The 6,425-nt window shown below is 39.0% G+C and overlaps 1 pseudogene; it reads left to right on the top strand.

Annotated features, from left to right (window-relative positions):
- Positions 1-2,774: 2,774 nt before the first annotated feature.
- On the top strand, positions 2,775-3,906 carry LOC101286523 (nucleophosmin-like; annotated as a pseudogene).
- Positions 3,907-6,425: the final 2,519 nt, after the last annotated feature.

Here is a 6,425-nt window from a genome sequence, read left to right as displayed (position 1 = left end):
CTTGCCTCTGTGTGTGCACGTGGAGAGAGGGGGAGAGAGAAAGAGAGAGAGAGATCTTCCCTCTTCTTGTAACGCCACTAATTCTATCAGATAAGGATCCAACCTCATTTAACATTGATTACCTGCTAAAAGCCCTATTTCCAAATACAATCACATAGGGGTTAGGACTTCAACACATGAATTTGGGGGGGGGGGGGACACGATTCTGCCCATAGCACTTTCTCACTACTCAAGAAGCTGATTTTATAACCCCTGACCTCCAACTAGGCATTTGAAGAATATCAAATTGTATTAAAAATATCACTTGTTGTTTTCAAATACAGCCAAAGCAGGACAATGGCTACAACATTTACCCTTCTAGAACAAAGTATTTACTTCACTCACCCCATCCGCCCCTAATTTACTGTATCTAAGTAAAGTGAGTCCTGAACATCTGTTTTGTGTGAATAAGGAAAACAAACAATTCGGTGTATCACTTCCTAATTTTAATAACGTCTGGATATAATATGACAAGGTTGATGTACTGTAACACTTGTTAAAGTGGGACTCAACCCACATTGTTTTCACCAGCCGCCAAGCAGCCAATTAAATACCAGCCCATGAGCTGAGTGTCTGCTAACACAGAGGCCAGGCAACCTCATTACTGGCAAGGTTAATTTAATCAGTTAGTTTTCCTCAGTGCCTGTGAGTCACTCCCAAAATTTAAAACACAAATACAAAATATTAATGGAAGCATTTCCCAAATCTGTGGAATTCCTCATGCCTCTCTCTTCCCACTTATTTCACCTCGCCTGGGTCACCTACCTGCAAAACGTCCCTGTCTACTGGCAACCAGCATTTTACTAGACTTGAGCTTAGGAACCTCAAAAACAGAAATAACGAGATGTGCCATCTTTTGTATGTTTGCAAATCTGGTATAGTGCATGCATTTTTGTGCTGTAGGAAGAGTCCTCTGATCCAACAACTGACATGTGTTCTCACATCTGAAGTTCTGCAAAAGAAAAAGAAGGAAAAGACAAAGTTTAATTCTAAAGTAGGAAACAATCCATTCTGCAGCTGGAGGCATTCAGAACTGGGCTGCATGGAATGATGCTGTTTGTGTTCAGAGGTGCCTGCAGCGCTGCAATCCACCCAGCTAGGAGCGCCTTCGTGTGGACGCTGAATCGTGGAATCCTGAGAGGGCCGGCCACTCCCTCCTCTTCACCATCCTCCAGGAGAGCTTGTCTCACAACCCATGGACTCTGACCAATGACTGAAATATAACAGCTATTCTTACAGATCTCAAGGAAAACACGACATGACCATAATTTTAAGTGTTTGAGAAGCCAAAAAAAAGGGATTTGAGTTTGCCAACCAACATTGCAGTGATGGCCCTCTTACTTAGTATATGTGGATCCCAAGGCCTATCCTGACTTTCAAGCAATGAAAAGGTGATGTTCACAGTGGGGCCCCAGGCCCAGGTATGGATAACAGCATTTAGCAGGTATAGACCTAATGCACACAAATGCATTCACAGTAAAAATATAACAGTGTTGGTCAATAACCATCCTAATGGCTGTATACAAACTTAAATTAGATTGTAATATTCTGAAGTTGTTTCCTGAAATAAGACTTTTCAGATTTAAAGTGAAATGACAAAGGATTAGAAGAAAATGTAGAGAAGTATTGTATAATCTAAGGATGGGGGTGGCCTTTCTAAGTATGATACTAATAACAGAAATCATAACGGTAATAGATTTAGCTGTCTATAATCTAAAAGCAATCAAACAAATAAATGAAAAAAAAGTAACAGCAACAAAAACTACTAACATAGAAAAGTACATCAACAAAGCTGAAAGCCTAAAACAAACAGAGAAAAAAATGATGACAACAAAGAAAACAGATAAAGAGTGAGTGTACTTAATGTACACAAAGTAATTAAAAAGTCAGTAAGAACCTGGGGTGGGGGGGGTTGGGGGGGATGCATTGGGAGATTGGGACTGACATATATACACTAATACATATAAAATAGATAACTAATAAGAACCTGCTGTATAAAAATAAATTAATTTAATTTAAAAAAAAACAAACAAAAAATCAAGGTGTTGACAGGACCAGGTACCTTCTGAAACCTCTAGGAGATGACCCTTCCATTCCTCTTCTACTTTCTGGTAGCCACTGCCATTCTGTGGCTTGTGGGAGCAGAACTCCAGTCTCTGCCTCTGTCTTCAGTAGACCATATTCCCTCTGTGTCTGTATGTATGCCCTAATTTTCCTCTTCTTATAGGGGCACTGCTCATAGTGGACTATGGCTCATCCTAATGACCTCATCTTAACTTGATTGTGCCTGCAAAGACCTTATTTCTAAATTGGTCACATTCACAGGTACCAGGGGTTCAGACATGAATATCTCTTTGGGGAACACAATATAACCCATAATAATTCTCCATCAGTATTTGATAAATGGATGAATAAATGCAGGTGTGCTCAGCCACTTCTGAAAAAAAAGAAATCAGTAAAAACCCTAATGTGATTCCCTCCTGCACAGCTGTTCCCTAGAAGAGTAGTCATGTATCTCCATCCACTTTCTCTCTTACCCAAGTACTAGTCACCATCCCATGGACAATTTGATGGACACGAACATGAGCCCCTGAGGCCCCAGAACTATCTTTTCAGTTGTAAACCAAGGGCTGACAAAAATTGTCATTTTAAAATAGATAATAATGGAAGATGAGCTCCAGTTATCTTTAAGAACAGTCAGTTTAAGGGCTGATACAAAGGATGAACTGCACATCATTGAAACAGTAGTAATGAATTACACAGGCAGTCCTATTCTAGGAACACTGGCAAATTTGAAAATATCTGTATACCCAATGGTTTCCCTTGGGGGATTTGAAATAACACCAACTGTGGCTTAGAGTTGAAGGGTGGTTCAGGGCCCATGCATATTAGTGGACAGCACTTGGTTGGTGTGAGGGAAGATGCAGAGTCAGAATACGAAGAGGAGCTGAAACTCCTAAGTATATCTGGAAAGTGATCTGCCCTTGGAAGTGGTGGCAAGCTTCCACAGAAAAAAGTCAAACTTGCTGTGAACAGGATGATGGTGATGATGAAGATAATGAGGAAGCTGAAGAAAAATCTCAGTAAAGGAATCCACATGAGATACTCCAGCCAAAAATGCAAAAACCAAACCAGAATGACAAAGACTCAAAAACATCAACATCAAGATTAAAAGGTCAAGAATCCAAAAAACGTAGAAAAACTACTAAAACACCAAAAGGAGCTAGTTCTATAGAAGACATTAAAGCAAGAATGCAAGCAATTATAGAAAAGGGTGGTTCTCTTCCCAAAGTGGAAGCCAAGTTCATCAATTATATGAAGAATTTCTTCTGGATGACTGACCAGGAGGCTATTCAAGATCTCTAGGTGTGGAAGAAGTCTCTTTTAAGAAAATAGCTTCAACAGTTTGTTAAAGTTTTCCATCTAATTTCATTTTTGTAACAGTAGATATCTGGCTGTCCTTTTTTTTTTTTTTTTTTTTGAGTGGGATAATGACATCTTTATTTTTACTAATCTCTGTTTTGGGGGAAGAATTGTTTTATTTTGTTTTATTTTATTTTATTTTTTAAATTGAAGTTTTAGGGCTTCCCTGGTGGTACAGTGGTTGAGAATCTGCTTGCCAATGCAGGGGACATGGGTTCAAGCCCTGGTCTGGGAAGATCCCACATGCCGCAGAGCAACTGGGCCCGTAAGACACAATTACTGAGCCTGCACGTCTGGAGCCTGTGCTCCACAACGAGAGAGGTCACGACAGGGAGAGGCCCACACACCGCAATGAAGAGTGGCCCCCGCTCGCCTCAACTAGAGAAAGCCCTCGCACAGAAACGAAGACCCAACACAGCCAAAGATAAAAATAAATAAATAATTTTTTTTAAAAATTGAAGTTTTAATCTAATTGAAAGTTTAAAAAAAATAATGAGAAAAAGATGAGTACCCCAATAGAAAAAATAATAGTCAAAGGACATGTTCAGATAATTTACAAACACAGAACCCAAATATTTGGAGTTTTTTTAAGTATAATGTCCTTAGTAATCAAAGAAATAAAAAATGTAAATATATATAATTTTTCATGTATCAAATTGGCAATTTAAAAAGAAATCATGGAGCCCATTTTGGAGAAGAATGTGGGGAACCCTATAAACTGCGGCTGGGAATGGCAATTGATACAATTTCTTCCAGGTTCATAATCCTGCACTAGGAATTGAAAGTCCTAAAATTTACATTTCATTTTACACTGGAATTCCAAACTTAACCTAAGGAAATAATTGTGGATAAATACAAAAATGAAGCTATAACACCCGTCACAGGGTTGTTTGTAAGAGGGATATAATGTTGGGAATATCAACCAAAGAACACCTATACAATAGAATACTAGGCAGTGGTTTAAAATTACATTGGAAAGGTGTTTATGGACTGTTAAGTTTTAAGGTAGGTTACTAAACAATATGATCCATTTTTTAAAAGCATTTAGTACATGTATAAATACATAAATGATATATATTCATCGAAAAAGACTAAAAGGATATAACTAAAATGTCAATTGTGTGTATCTATAATGAGATCACGAATGATATTTATTTTGTTCTTTTTGCTTTTTCATAGTTTCTACATTTTTTTCAAATAGCATGTAACTTTTTACAACAAAAAAAAAGTTTTTTTAAGCAGAATTTTACGAGCTTAAAGGAAAAATCAACAGTCCAACAAGTTTGTGTCTCTCACCAAACTAAATGGCTTTCATTTACTGCTTCCAAAGATCATGCTACCTCTCTCTCTATGCCCTGATCAGCATCCAACTCTGTAATAATTTCCTTCACATCATGAAAAAATTATCCAAAACCCCAAGCTCACTCATTCAATTAACTCCCTACCTCTTCCTTACTCAATATTCAATTAATATTGAATCACTTTAAGTCTTGCTATTTTAAAAACCTGCTCTAGCTAATCTGTTTTTTTTAAACGGCCAGCCCTTCTTTTTACTTCTGAGCCTTCAGACATCGCTGAGAACAAGGGGATCTTTGTCATCGTCACTCCATTCTGTTCTCATTCTCTAGAGTCTGATAGGTGTGTAAAGCAAAATGGAACAACTTAGAAGCTTCCAACCCAGAGCAGTGGTGTGCCCAGGAAAGCAGGGCATGCCCTGGTAGGGTATGAAAATACCTGACACAGGTCAAGGTAGCACTGACATATATACACTACCAAATGTATAATAGATAGCTAGTGGGAAGCAGCTGCATAGCACAGGGAGATCAGCTCGGTGCTTTGTGACCACCTAGAGGGGTGGGATAGGGAGGGTGGGAGGGAGACACAAGAGGGAGGGGATATGGGGATATATGTATACATATAGCTGATTTAGTTTGCTGTACAGCAGAAACTAACACACCATTGTAAAGCAATCGTACTCCAAAAAGATGTTAAAAAGAAAAAATGCATCACCTCACACTGTTGTACAGGAAGCATACTGCAACCCCACGCCTTGTAGGGCTCTGGCCCCTGTCTGCAGTCAGCTCCCTGTGTGACTCCGGACAAGCAGTTTAATTGCTTCATGCATCAGTTACATCATTTCTAAAACTATGGCATCATTTCTAAGGTGAATCTAAACTGATGGGCTTTCACGTCCTTTTTAACCCAAATTGCGTTACTGTAACAAATCCTTTAACTCTCTATAATCAGTCAATCCCCCTTAAAGTAGCTCACAGCCCAGTATCACTACAAATATATTTCTCTTTGTTGCTGTGTATACCGAAGATATTCAGCCTACTTCTCAACAATTCCATATTCATTATGTCCTATGATAACAGATGGTCCTTTTCCTCTGTTCTCGCCGTCCTTCATTTTTCTCCCCTGTTCCATCCATCCCGCATTGATTCAGGCTGCATGGGAGTCACTTATTTACCTCTGCAGACTGGGGATGGGTCCATTATTTTTTTTAACTTGAAGGAAGTTAGTCATCGGAAATGCTTTGATTTATTACAACTTATCACATATGTTATTTCAAAGTAAAAAGAGAGGCAGTCAGAAAACAGAAGAGCAAGAATAAGAGATATCACCTAGGTGGCCCAAGAATTGGCCTAATTTCCTATAAAGTTTGCAAACACAACACTGTTCTCAAACCAAAGTTAAGACTCTCCTGACCCCCTGATCCAAGACAAAAGACATCAATACTAACTCTGCATACTGGAGAGGGTGTGGACCACTCATCTCATCTGTACATCACTGGTGGAAATGTGCAATGGCACAGCCACTCTGCAAAAGGGTGAGGCAGTTTCTCACAAAACTAAACCTGCACTTAACACGGCCTGACTAGTGCACTCTTGGGCACTTATGCCAGAGAAATGGAAACTGATGTTCACACAAAACCTGTACACGAAAGGTCAGAGCAGCTTTAT

Source organism: Orcinus orca, chromosome 6, assembly GCF_937001465.1.
Source record: "Orcinus orca chromosome 6, mOrcOrc1.1, whole genome shotgun sequence".
Taxonomy (NCBI): Eukaryota; Metazoa; Chordata; class Mammalia; order Artiodactyla; family Delphinidae; genus Orcinus; species Orcinus orca.
Note: the sequence above shows the minus strand (reverse complement) of the source record. Positions and strands in the feature narration are given on the sequence as shown.